The sequence below is a fragment of the Xyrauchen texanus genome, chromosome 19, assembly GCF_025860055.1.
Source record: "Xyrauchen texanus isolate HMW12.3.18 chromosome 19, RBS_HiC_50CHRs, whole genome shotgun sequence".
NCBI classification, from domain to species: domain Eukaryota; kingdom Metazoa; phylum Chordata; class Actinopteri; order Cypriniformes; family Catostomidae; genus Xyrauchen; species Xyrauchen texanus.
This window is the reverse complement of record NC_068294.1, coordinates 30,090,207-30,104,678: the sequence shown is the minus strand read 5'-3', so window position 1 is coordinate 30,104,678 and position 14,472 is coordinate 30,090,207.

Below are 14,472 nucleotides of genomic sequence, written 5' to 3'. Positions count from 1 at the left end.
GGAAATAAAATGAGACTGAAACAGAATAAAGGAAATGCAGTTATAGAAAAAGTTATCTTGACCATCTGCAAGAACCATCAAGTTCTTAATTTAAAAGCACCTTTGTTACAAAGGGGTTTTCAGCTTACACTAAAACTACGTTCAGTAAGTTACTGGTACTTGGCTGTTGAGAGAACGCCCGGATGCAGTTGCAGGAGAAAGTCTTGATGGTTCCTTGAGTCAATGGTGTTGAAGTTGCAACCAATTTCTTCTGGTTTGAATGAAGAAATGATGATGAATTGTGGTGTTCATTGACTCTATGGTAGAAGAAGTTACACATGGCTTGAGGTGTTGAGGCCTGCCAGCCTGTAACCTAGTGGTCAGCACGACCAGGAGCAGAGGGAAGAGAGTAAGAGGCGGGACGTGTCTTTTAACTTCTGCTGGAGGTCTCTCCTCTCTGGCTTGACCAATGAGAAAGGTGCAATTTCCAAGCAGGAAATGTTCCTTTGTTTGGAAGCTGACTCATTTGCATGATTGGGGTTAGTTTAAGGCCCTTTATGCTCTGATTAATATAGCAAGCATACAATGCATGCTGTCAGAATTGTGTATATATATACTGCATATTCACTGAAAGTAAATAGTGACTCAGGCAAACATTCTGTCTAATATCTCCTTATTTTGTTGCATGGAAGAAAGTAAGTCATATGAGTTTGGAACAACATGATGGTGAATGATGACAGAATTTCCATTAATAATAATACACGTTCAATGTGTATTATGTAATGGAATATAGGGGAGTATATGTCTATTTTTTGTAATTTGTGAAGTAACAAGTTACTCACTACTTGAGTACTCTTTTAATTGGATACTTTCTTACTCTTACGCAAGTAATTATGTAAATACTTCTACTTGAGTAATTATGTTTTTGAAGTAATTGGCTACTCTACCTACCTCTGCTGTTAATCCCACTTGCAGTTGCTGTTTGGTAATTTTTTTTGTCTTGTGCACAGTTTACTTTTTTAGAGGTAGAACCATCCCTGCACAACCGCAACACACAGTAGACCCCCCTCCCCCCAACACCGGTCTGAAAATATGAACATTTCTGTGCCACCACAGACTGATCACTGGCCGCTGCCCCGCCACTCCGCCCCTGCCTTTAACTACAGCATTTAAAAACAGGAGTTGAATGACATGGCAAAATTATCTGAATCAGCTTTCAAAGTCCAGAGTCAAAAGGCTGCTTACCATCGGGTTTTGGAGGTGAGGTGAGATATTGACAAACTCTCCGTAAATGCCATACTTGCTGACACATTTTGATGTTCTATGAATTATAAATGTTTTCAGGTTAAATAATTCTTCAGAGGCCTTGTGGAAGGGGCAGGAGATAGAAAGAGACAGAGTGAGCGGTACAAATGCAGAGACCTTGCATTAGCATACTGTAAACTATGTTGATTCCTCCCTATGTCTTTTATTTACAGCCTGTGCCCCGTGGCTGTGCTCACTCACCATCAACCCAATTAGAGCTAGCGTGGGCAGACTGACCCCTGGTGCCGCCGGGTCACCGGGGAAGCAATGGAGATGTTTTGCTTTGTGAAATGAGTGGGCTTTCTTGCATGTAGCAGTGAGCCAGACTCGTTAGTATTACAGACATTAAAGAGCCTACGCTAGACAATCTTTGGCAGCACAGCTTTCATTGCCTTTGGGACACAGCTCTGTAAATGCATATACACAAGGCAGCGTGGAGCGCAGCAGGGAGAGGTTTTGATCGCTCTTTCAATAGGTAATGGACTTTGGGTTGATGTGAGATGACAGACTGAATCATTCAGCTCTGTTGATGTCTGCCATAGGTTGTTTGATTCAGTCCATCTGTGCATACGATATTACAGATGGAGGCCTACACCTGTGATGAATTTGCATTTAATTCAGAGAGATCTTCACCTGATTCCCATTCTGATTTTTTTTGACTGGGGAAAAAAAATAATAGTAAAATAATTTAAAGGTTGAAAATCAAACGCTGATGGATAAAATCAAGTCCCATATACTTTTCTCCTCTGAATATTGGTTTTCATTGGAAATAAATCACATTGTAGTAGCTAAATGTTTCGTGAATGCCATTTAATTTTTTTTTAATGTCATACTCAATGCAGTCTTGTGGAGCCAGAGTTTTGACTATCAGCTTTAAGTCAGGTCCATTTTGCAGCCTATTCTGGAAGAAATTGTCAGAGCGACAAGTGAAGCAAATAGCCTAAACTTCACAAATTATAGGTGTGGGTGAGATACAGATAACTATTTAATTCCTTTTTTTACTATCAATCTCGACTTTCACTTTCAAATTCTTGTTTTGTTTTTGGTGCCTCCACGTAATGGGCAGGGATGAGAATTTATGGTAAAAACTGACTTAAATATTTATCTGTTTCTCGCTCCACTTATATTGCTTCTGGAGATATGGATTTAACAACTGGAGTCTTATGGATGAATTTTATGCTGCCTTTATGTGCATTTTGAAGCTTTAAATTGTTGTTACCAATTTACTTAGTTTGTGAGGACCTACAGAGCTGAAATATTCTTCTAAAAATCATTGTTTGTGTTCAGTAGACGAAAAGTCATACACGTCTGTGATGGCATGAGTAAATAAGATAATTTATAATTTTTGGGTGAACTATCCCTTTAACCAAGATTAGTAAATGCTGATAACAATGTTGTACTTTGTTTGTTTTATTTTTATGCTGCCTAAGGACATTAACAGTTGAACCTTATTATAAAGTGTTACCGTATTTTGTGTCAGTGGTCAGTCACATTGTCTTGCAAGCCTAAATATATTATGTTTGTGAAGCATCCAGCCATTGTCCAGTCCCTTCTTACACACATATTTGCTCCTTATGTGGATAAGATTCAATAAACATGACATCTGTACCACATTAGACAAGGGAAAGTAACACATCTTACAGCCACAAGGATGATCCAAACCATTAAAAGGAAACCGTTAGGTCTGTGTGCCCCAAGGCCCATAAGCCCGCAAAAGAGCATAATTCATTCCAAGCCATAAGTGTTCTATCTCACATCAACAAGCAGCACAGATCGTTCCGTATTCTATTTCCCACATTCCTCGAATCCCGCCTTCTGTAGTGGGGGCTGCTGTGGATATTTGTTCATTTGTGTATTTGGGTTTCTTGTTGAGTAGTGTGATGGTGCAGTGCTTGTGGTCTGCTCTCTAGGCATACTGTCACTCAGAGGGAAATAGAACCTGTGACCCATAAAGCCCACAGGCTCTAAGTGGAGTGTAACTAATGGATGCCTCTTAGAGAAAAAAATCCCTGTAGTGCTGCTCACACTAATGCCACAGAGCAGACAAAGAGAGTGTGAGAGGATGAAGTGTGTTGTAAACATAGGTGCTCTGAAATGGTAAGATAGTTCAGATGGTATGGAGAAAGGGAGGGGTGATGGAAAGAGGAAGACCAAGAGAGGGGAAATTAGAGAATGAAAGACAGAAAAAGTGAAAGGAGGCTGTGCGCTAGAGGGAGATGGATGCTCAGAGGTGTATGACATTGACTGGTTGAGCAGTTAAGCAGTTTGTGAATGGGCTGATGTGGGACTGGAGTGCCGTGTGAATGATCAGCAGAACTGCACACTTTGTGTTATCAGTCTAAATTGAAAGGGTTAACCTAAGAATGAAAATTCGGATACCATTAACCTTCATGTCTTTCCACATATTACTTTCTTCTGTGGGACACAAATTGAGAAAGTTTGAAAAATGTTGACCCTGCTCTTTTCCATACAAAAAGCATAGAGTGATCAGGGACTGTTAATCTCCAAAAATGCACCATATGACCCTATTTCAAGTCTTCTGAAGAATATTATAGCTCTGTGTGAGGACTGAACCTTAATTGAAGTCATTATTTACTGAACATCTTGTACTCTTACATAATTTTTCTAATTTACTGAACCATCCTCTTGGATCATTCTTATATTGTTATGGTGAAGCTGGTGCCCCAAAATCGGGGAGGGGCCATTTGACACTAACACACACATATTTTGGTGACCTTCTGATTATCACTACAACAGTATGAATCCATGGACCCAACCTGTCTTGTGTCAACAGTCCAGGCTGGTGGCAGTGGTGTAATTTTGTAGGGAATGCTTTCTTGGCATACTTTGGGTTCATTAATACAAATTGTTCCTGACAATGTGTATCCTTGTCAAGGAGATGGGATGGCAATTTAATGGGTGTTCCAACAATACCATTGTCTTTTTTTGGGTATGTTCTTTGTTCATGCTATTGTAAATGCTAGCACTTTGTCTTATAATGTGATTTTCTTCATCTGTTCATGAGGATTCATTTTCTGTCACTGCATGTATCTGTGCCGAAGTGCCTTCGTTTGTGAGGACTTGGGAGTGTATCTTTGGCCAGGCTTATTTACTGTTATTTACTGTAACTGTTGGTAATCGGAGCACTTGTTCCAGGAAGGAAGCCACACAAAGGCCAATATTAGTGCATTTCAAGGACATCGCCTCACAGGCCCTACTGGCATGATTTAGGAAATGCCATTTGTCGTGCACTCCTAAACCAGCATCACTGCTCCTCGATGGCACCCCATTTCGTTACAAGCAAATGTCTAGTGTGTAATCTTCTCAGTGAGGCGGTTTAGTGTGTGTGGTGTGTGTGTGTGTGTGTGTGTGTGTGTGTGTGTGTGTGTGTGTGTGTGTGTATACACATACATTTTAATTTAAAGGCAGCCACAAAGAAAGCAATTTCATAGGCAGAGCAATTTGGTACATTTTGAAGAAATATTACAAAGAGATTTTTTGTCTTTGGAATAATACACACTGATTTTGCACACTAAGTAAAACATGCATTAGAAAGTAAATGTAGACAATTTTGATCTCATGTTGACTTTAAACACCATTCTGTTAAATTGAAATGACACTTTATATCCATGCCTCTTTTTATGGTGTGTGTATGCGTGTTTGTGTGTGTGTGTGTGTGTGAGAGAGGGAGAGAGCGAGAGCAGCATCAGCCCATCTCTATTTAATATTTATATAAAACAATTGGCCACAACGCTTCAAAACTCACCTTGCTCTAGACTGATCTTAGATGGCAGAGAAATTAAATACCTACTTTATGCTGACAACCTCCTGCTGCTCTCACCTAATGAAAAGGGACTACATGAAAGCCTTTCGATTTTAGAAAAATATAGAAGTGATTGGGCCTTACCAATAAACATGAAGTACAAAGTGTAACAAACGATAGTGAGACAAACAATAGAAGAGGAACAGTTCAAATTATTTATTAACAGTAATAATGAGCAGTCACTGGGTTGAGGAATGTACAAAATCCTGACATGCTTGTCATGCAAGGGGCAATCCGTGAAGAGAGTGTTCATTGGATGAGTGTGTGCATTGTGAAAGTCAGGAACAGATTCGTAGAATCCTCTGTTGAAGCTTAGTGAGATACAGAACATCGGCCAGCAGAGATTAGGGAACTTAACTCCTGCCACACGGAAGAGACAAGGTATCTTAGGTGGAAGATGAGCTGACACACAGCAATACTGGAAGGCAACCACACACCGACCTGTGGGCAAGCAACAGATACACAAGACAGGACCAACTAGGCTGAGAGTGTGAGGTTAAAACTCATCATCAAACAACAATCTAGCAAAGATATTGAGAACAATACTTAAGAAGGAAGTGAATTGGGGAGAATATGTGTTGCTTGGCACGCTAATCAGTCGCATGATCCGCGTTCCCCGGGAACAGTCAGTGTATCCATGGAAACACCGATCATGCATGCTGGCTGTGCCTGAGAGACATCAGGGAGAGGAAAAAAAAAACTACAAACTCACCGGAGCCATGAAAGTACAAGGGTTTTGTCCAAAGGTGTTGCGCTCGCCAGTAACCCCTCTCCTACCAATGAGCAATGTCTTTTATCAGACAGGAAGAAGAGAGATGATCAGAAGATGCGCAAAAAAACACAGTCTATAAACGAGATGTCAATATTTCTTCATGCGTGCGATTTGAGTTCTAGCAACTTAGCATTGGCTCAGTGTCAGGCCATGATACATGTGAATTGGCTGGAGAGGCAGAATGGGTTGGAGGATAAGTTGCCAGTGTAGGTGGAAAGCGGAAGTGGAAAGCGTTCAGAAAGTCCATACACAAATAGATCCCACATAACGTGGACATTCCACTCACAAGAAGCAGCTAGGTTGCGAAATTCAATCGCATAATCAGTTACTCGTCAGTCTCATTGAGACTGTCCAGATTAAACCCATGCTGCCTCCCGACCTTGAGCAGAGCGATCAAACACTTGGCAGAGCTCCATGGTAAAGGCATGATTGGAAGCGCAGCAGGGATGTCTGTTGTCCCACATGGCAGTACCCCATTTGCCAGACATATGAGGAGCGTAATAACACAGTCCACCTTCACTGTATCCAAAGCGAAAGTGGAGGGCTGTAAAGTGAAGAACAGGGAACTTTGGAAAAGGAATGCGCTGCAGGATTCAGCCTCACCTGAATTACAGGGCTGGAGGGGGAATGCGGGCTTCAAAGAGTTCATGAGCAAGAGGAACCGCTGGAGCCAGTAAGGAAGCTTCCTAAGATGGGCCAGCATGAAGAAATAAGCTGAGCTGCTGAACAAAGGAGGTGAGCTCTGCGAGCTGCGAAGCCGTTGTCTTCAAAGCCCGGTTTGAGGTAGCGATTTGATCCTGCTGACGTCCCAGCAAGACTCCCTGCTGAGAGAGGGCGAAGCAAAGAATGGATTCCTGCACTGGGTCCATACTTGGCTAGAATGTTCTGTAACAAATGATAGTGAGACAAACAGACCCAAGAGCAGGGGAACAGTTCAATTAATTTATTAACAATATTAATGGGCAGTCACTGGGTTGAGGAATGTAGAAAATCCCAACACTGGCTGCAGCAGCAGGAAGCGATATCCAATGGCGTGCGTGTCGTAGTCCCACAAGAGACAATCTCTGAAGAATGTGTTCATAGGAGGAGTGTGTGTTTTGAGGAAGTCCGGAACAGATTAGTAGAATCCTCCATTGAAGCCCAGTGAGATGCAAAACTATGGCCAGCAGAGATGAGCGAACTTGACTCCCGACATGCGGACCGAGATGAAGGATCCTCCATGGAAGACCCGCTGACACGCAGCAATACTAGTCAAGTCAATTTTATTTGTATAGCACCTTTCAAAACACGCATCGTTTCAAAGCAGCTTTACCGAAAATCAGACATTAACAGACGATAAAACTAATTTCTATAATGTCGATGAATCATCATTGTGTAATTTAGATAAAATACAATTGTTTATCGTGTTTAAAAAGAAGTAATTTAATAATAATTGTATTAATAACCCCAGTGAGCAAGCTGAAAGTGACTGTGGCAAGGAACACAAAACTCCATAAGAATAACCTTGGGAGAAACCAGACTCCCTATGGGGGCCAGTTCCCCTCTAGCTAACATCATGAATATAAAGTAAATATTACTTATTTAATCATTTTAAACCATGACTTTAACTATACATAAGTAAGTGTTAAGGGTCGGTGTTTAAACATCGATTTTGTTTGAACTGTAAGATTAATGACCAATGTCTTTTGAAGTCCATCCTGGATTAACTGCAGAAGTTCACATAGGAGCAATACTAGAAGGCAACCACACACCCGACATGCAGGAAACCAACAGACCCATGAGACAAAATCATCTAGGCAGAGAGAGTAAGATTAGTACCCAACATCAAGCAACAATCTAGCAAAGATACTGAGAACACAACAGGCATAAGAAGGGTGTGAATTGGAGGAGAACAGGTGTTGCTCAGCACGCTAATCAGTGGCATGATCAATCAGTGTTCCCATGGAAATGTCATGCATGCCGGCCACACCTGTGAGACACCAAGGAGAGAAAATGATAAAACATTACAAAACAAACCGACAAACTCACCGGAGCCGTGACAAAAAGTCATGATTTTTCAGAAAACAAATTGCATTATAGAACAGCTAAGTTCTGGTTCCATTTGTCAGACACACCTCCAGATAACTACCATCACTGTGCCTTTACATACAGGGCTGGAGACCCTGAGAGTGACCCTATGTAGTGGACAAATATCAACTAAATTCATCCATCCAGTTCAGACTGGCAAAATTGAAACAGAAGGAACAACCCAGGAAGAATACGTTCATGATTGGCAGCACAAAGTCACACAAGTACATAAATTAAGCTTATAGCTGTTCCCGCCTGATAATTACAAAAGGACACAGCCAAGACCAGTTTTAAAGGAGCCATAATTAAAGAACCAACCATAATTAATATATATACCTTAAATAAATCAGATTAAACCAGGTTTGACACAATAAAACAATATTACCACATAAATTAGTTTTTGTGTATTTATATAAATGCAAGTTTGTTGGCACACCATGAAAATAATGGCAAGATGATGTAAATGAAAAACCAACCTTTGAAAGAATATATGACATTAATATAAACAAATTACATTGAGTACAGGAATGACTGTAACAAACAACAGTCCTAGAAACAGATACATCCGTTCGATATGAAAGTCAGCAGCGTAGACTAAATGAGAATAATAGAGGTAAAGAAAGTCTTATGTGAGTTTTGTCCAACGATGAGCATGAATGTTCTTTGTACTTGATGTAGATGATGATGATGATGAGATACAAATCTGTGAGTGGTGACAAACAATAATCCAAACAATAGTGATCCCCATGTGCTTTCAAAGTAATCCAGACATCGATATAATCCTTGTGCGAAGGATCCCAAAGATCCACAAGGCAATGTAGTACAATTGTCCATAAATGGAAATACTTTTAATCTTCAACTGATGAACAAAAGCAGTAGACTACTACTAGGACTGAAGAGTATTGAGTGAGCTTGAAACCACAGTTTCCCAATCAGGACTCAGTGAGGCTTGTGGCATTGCAGAAGGTAAGCCATGCTTACTCTACCCAACAAATCTGACTTCTACTACCTATCTAGCTATATATACTAATCACTAAAGCCTCCTAGCACCCCCTAGCGGTGAGTAGTAGAATAACTATGAGAGATACATGGTAACCAGCATGTGGCTGTTACAAGGTATTTCCACAGAATCAAGGCTGATTATAATTTGGCACCATATTTGATCAATAATAAAGACTATTGACAAAGAAATATAATGTCAAAGTATCGTCTGAGTAAGCACAGTCTGTCCGTAGAGATGGGCAGACACAGATAGAACTGGAGACCCAGAGAGGACAGACTGCATTCACACTGCATTGAAGTCGTGGAGGACGAGCTGCACTTCCTCACTCACTACAGTAAATATGAGACAATAAGAAACACTTACTTTACACAAATAGATAATATTCTACCTGAATTCCAGGACATACTGTAACAAACTCTCATATTTCATGGGAGAGAAAGTAGAGTGTATTCAGCTGAGAGAGAGCTAGATAGATAGATAGAGAGAGAGAGAGAGAGAGAGAGAGAGATTGATTGATTTATTGATTTATGTTCAATCACAGGTTTCCTATGTTTTTCTTTTCCTAAAAGCCTATTCGATCCAATATGTCAGCGTAGCCATGTTTGTGGAAGCCTTTTGTTCTATCTAGCATTGTGTTGTTTCTTTCTCATTCGACTCCATGATTTCATTTAAGCTATTTATCATTCATCCAAAATCGCCAGGGACAAAGAAGAAGAATTGCTTGAATAAAAGGATGGGAGGAAGCGAGAGCTTCCAGTAGAGGATAACAGGGTATAATAGGCCCCTGAAACAAAGCAGCTCATTGATTGTGTAATGAGCTTTTATCTGCTGGTATAATTGCCCTGCTTGTGTTAGCTCATATTCACTCATTCTCGGATGAGCAGCTGCCCCGCCTAATGCCGGAGTGCCCTAAACTTTACTTAGTGTCACTAACTGCTGAAATTAGCGTGCGCTGGCATGTGCATGTCATGTGCATGGATTTGTGCGTAATTATGTTTGTTGAATTTTGTTGGAAATTGATTATGAAAGTTTTTTTCCAATTATGATTCTTATTGGATGAGCATTGAGAGGCATTGTAAAATGGCTATAAATGCACACCTGGGACAATACATTTTATTATATTGTGCCAGGTTGCAATGTTGCTTGACATCCGCAAACAGCATATCGTTAGAATGATGAAATATATTACTTGGGTGAAAAACTGTTTATTACAATTATTATTAATAATACATTGCATTGTTTATTGAACATCTGTGCCTTTTACCATATTGCTGTTGCTGCCATTTTATAAAAGCAATAAGCCACACAAATCTGTCCATTACAGTGATTTTATGTGCCTGAGAAACAACCCTTACCCACAGTAAAGTCTAACATACTTCCCCAGAGTAATGTTTTTGAAGACCCTTATATTGCATCATGGAAGATCGCCTGAAAATCACAGAGCAAAGACCAACCTTTAAGCCCACACAAATGGTTTTCCATGGCCTCAAATGATAGACTAATATCAGACCTTTTCCCCTGGGTTAGTAGTTTTTTTTTTTTTTTTTTCATTTTTATTGTGTTCAGACCAAAAGGCCTCAAACACTAAATATAAAAAACCTGTTTCGAAACAAACAAACGTTAGACATTAGCATCCGGCCCAACCATGCTTCTCTCCAGTCCTGTGGCCCTTCATTTGCACGACAAAGGCTCCCTTCAATTATTTAACAGGCTGTATTTGATCAACACCAGAGAGCCCAGTGTTCTTCAACAGGGACAACCTGGATATTTTCCCTTCATTATTCATGAGGAAAAAGAAAAGAAGATGGAGAAAGAAGAACGAACATGGGAGAGCAAATAGAAAGAACAACAATGCAGCCGGGTCCAGTTTCAAGTGTATTAAAAGTTTTCTTTTTTTCGATTCAATTAATATTTTAGAGCAGGTGAAATTACACAGGACCTTTCTTTTTTAAGGGGCCTTATTCGAGGGGACATGATGTTTCATTGCAGTGGCTTTGACCTGTGACTCTGTTTTAAAATCATAAAGGTCAAGAGTCCAAAGCCTTTTTCTGTACTGAATGTTTTTTTATGAGACATTCTGAGGACAAAATGTAAAGCTGTGGGGGTTTATGTTAATGTAATCTGAGCCTAGGTGCAGAGTTATGCAATCAACACCATGAACTGTGTGTGTTATACACTATACACTTGTCTTCTCGAGAGTATAGCTTGCTTAAGGTCAGGACTTTGAACCTTGTCATTGTTTTAAGTCTTTTTTCTCCCTTAGTCCCAACAAAAAAATGTATATTCAATCATCCATCCATCCATCCATCTTCAACCACTTATCCGAAGTCGGGTCGCGGGGGCAGCTGCTCCAGCAGGGGGCCCCAAACTTCCCTATCCCGAGCCACATTAACCAGCTCTGACTGGGCGACCCCGAGGCATTCCCAGGCCAGTGTAGAGATGTAATCTCTCCACCTAGTCCTGGGTCTTCCCCGAGGCCTCCTCCCAGCTGGACGTGCCTGAAACACCTCCCTAGGGAGGCGGCCAGGGGGCTGTAATGTTTTATCAGATGACTGAGCTCCTCACCCTATCTCTAAGGGAGAAGCCCGCCACCCTTCTGAGGAAGCCCATTTCAGCCGCTTGTACTCACGACCTAGTTCTTTCGGTCATGACCCAACCTTCATGACCATAGGTGAGGGTAGGAACAAAAATTGACCGGTAGATCGAGAGCTTTGCCTTTCGGCTCAGCTCTCTTTTCGTGACAACGGTGCGATAGAGCGAGTGCAATACCGCCCCTGCTGCCCCGACTCTCCGGCCAACCTCCCGCTCCATTGTCCCCTCACTCGTGAACAAGACCCTGAGGTACTTGAACTCCTTCACTTGGGGCAAAACCTCATTCCCTACCTGGAGTACGCACTCCATCGGTTTCCTGCTGAGAACCATGGCCTCAGATTTAGAGGTGCTAATCCTCATCCCAGCTGCTTCACACTCGACTGCCAAGCGATCCAGTGAGAGCTGAAGGTCACGGACCGATGATGACATGAAGACAACATCATCTGCAAAAAGCAGCGATCAGATCCCCAGCCCACCGAACCACACACCTTCCCCACCCCGACTACGCCTCGATATCCTGTCCATGAATATCACAAACAGGATTGGTGACAAAGCGCAGCCTTGGCGGAGACCAACCCCACATGGAATGAACTCGGCTTTGTGCCGAGGACCCGACACAGCCCTCGCTTTGGACGTACAGGGATTGGATCGCCCTAAGAAGGGACCCCCCACCCCGTACTCTCGCAGCACCTCCCACAGTCTCTCCGGGGACCTGGTCATACGCCTTCTCCAGATCCACAAAACACATGTAGACCGGATGGGCATACTCCCAGGCCCCCTCCAGGATCCTTGCGAGAGTAAAGATCTGGTCCGTCGTTCCACGGCCAGGACGAAAACCGCATTATTCCTCTTCAATCTGAGGTTCGACAATCGGCCGAACCCTCCTCTCCAGCACCTTGGAGTAAACTTTACCAGGGAGGCTGAGAAGTGTGATACCCCTGTAGTTGGCACACACTCTCTGATCCCCCTTTTGAAGAGGGGAACCACCACCCCGTTCTGCCACTCCTTAGGCACTGTCCCAGATTTCCACGCTAATGTTGAAGAGGCGTGTCATCCATGACACCCCTCCACATCCAGAGCTTTCAGCATTTCTGGTCGGATCTCATCAATCCCCGGGGCTTTGCCACTGCGGAGTTGTTTGACTACCTCAGTGACCTCCCCAGGGAAATAGAATCTGATCCCCATCATCCTCCGGCTCTGCCTCTACCATAGAGGGCGTGTTGGGATTTAGGAGTTCTTCAAAGTGTTCCTTCCACCGCCCCATTAACCTCCTCAATCAGAATTCAATCAGAATAATTCAATCAGAATAATAAAAATACATTATATATATATATATATATATATATATATATATATATATATATTAGTGCTGTCAATCGATACATTTTTAATCGAATTAATTACATGGTGTCCCGTCACTAGTTTGAGAAATAGATGCCTCACATGTCCTCAGCAGACAGCTCATTGAATTCTACCCACTCAAAATCAGTTTCATGTATAACAGTAAAGAGAAGACTTGCAGAGAAAAGCCACTTTTGAAACAGAAAAACAAAAAGAAACATTTTGAGTGGGCAAGGAATCACAGACATTGGACAACAGATAATTGGAAAAGAGTGTTATGGATCTTAACCCCATTGAGCTTTTGTGGGACTAGCTAGACAGTAAGGTGCGTGAGAAATGCCCGACAATATAGCCACATCTATGGCACGAGCTACAGGAAGAGTGGGGTGAAATGTCACCTGCGTAACTGGACAAACTGACACTAGAATGTGAAGGATCTGCAAATCTGTCATTGCTGCACGTGGAGGATTTTTTGATGAGAATTCTTTGAAGTCTTTTAAGACATTTTATTTTTAAACTGTTATAGTCATTTTTCACATTATTAATGTCCTGACTATACATTGTGATCAGTTGAATGCCACTTCGGTGAATAAAAGTACCAATTTCTTTCCACAAGTGCAAAATCTGTTCATTATTCCAAACTTTTGGCCACCAGTGTATATCCTCATGCAACATGCGTGGATGTTATATTTTGGCTTTGCTATACACTACACATCATTTGTATTAATTTAAAACGACTTATCTCAGTTCAGAAGACTCTTAAGTCATGTGACAAAACAACATTTTTACATGTTTTTACATTGTTGGGGTCGAAAGATTAGCATCTCTTGTTTCATCCAATATGCAATGTAAAAAATTTTAGCGATTTGACGCGAAACACCATGCTGCTAAATACAATGTACACTAATGTGTACTTTAGTGCATTTTCCCCTTAGGAATCCTATATTTACTGTGCATTATCACATTTACAATAAATGGGTCCCTCCAAAAGCTGAAGAATGTTTCTTTCATTTATATAGAGTTAGGATGAAAATAATGTGCACTTGTAAACAATTTTTACGTATTTTCCTAATATTCACAAGTCACCAAAAGTAATACAACTAATCATCCACCCCTGCCCTTTGTCTCTTTCTCTGTCAGTGGCACAGCCTTATGTGAGTTAGTAATCCTCCATACCAACCTTTCATCCCAAGTAATGCACCAATTAAACTAGAGCCCTCAAATAGTGGTGGTGGTGGTGTAGTGGTCTAAGCACATAACTAGTAATCAGAAGGACACTGGTTCGAACCGCACAGCCACCACCATTGTGTCCTTGAGCAAGGCACTTAACTCCAGGTTGCTCCAGGGGGATTGTCCCTGTAATAAGGGCTCTGTAAGTCGCTTTGGATAAAAGCGTCTGCCAAATGCATAAATGTATATATAAATAATGTGACTAATTGCCTTCATATGTCAGGGGTGTTCCTTATGTACTGCAAGACAGTGGGCCAAGGCCAAAGTCTGGGTAGGGTAGTGCTGGAGGAACACTCCTGACATATGAAAGGGAAGAAGGGTATTTGTCATACCCTTCAGACAAGTCATTAATTACAATGG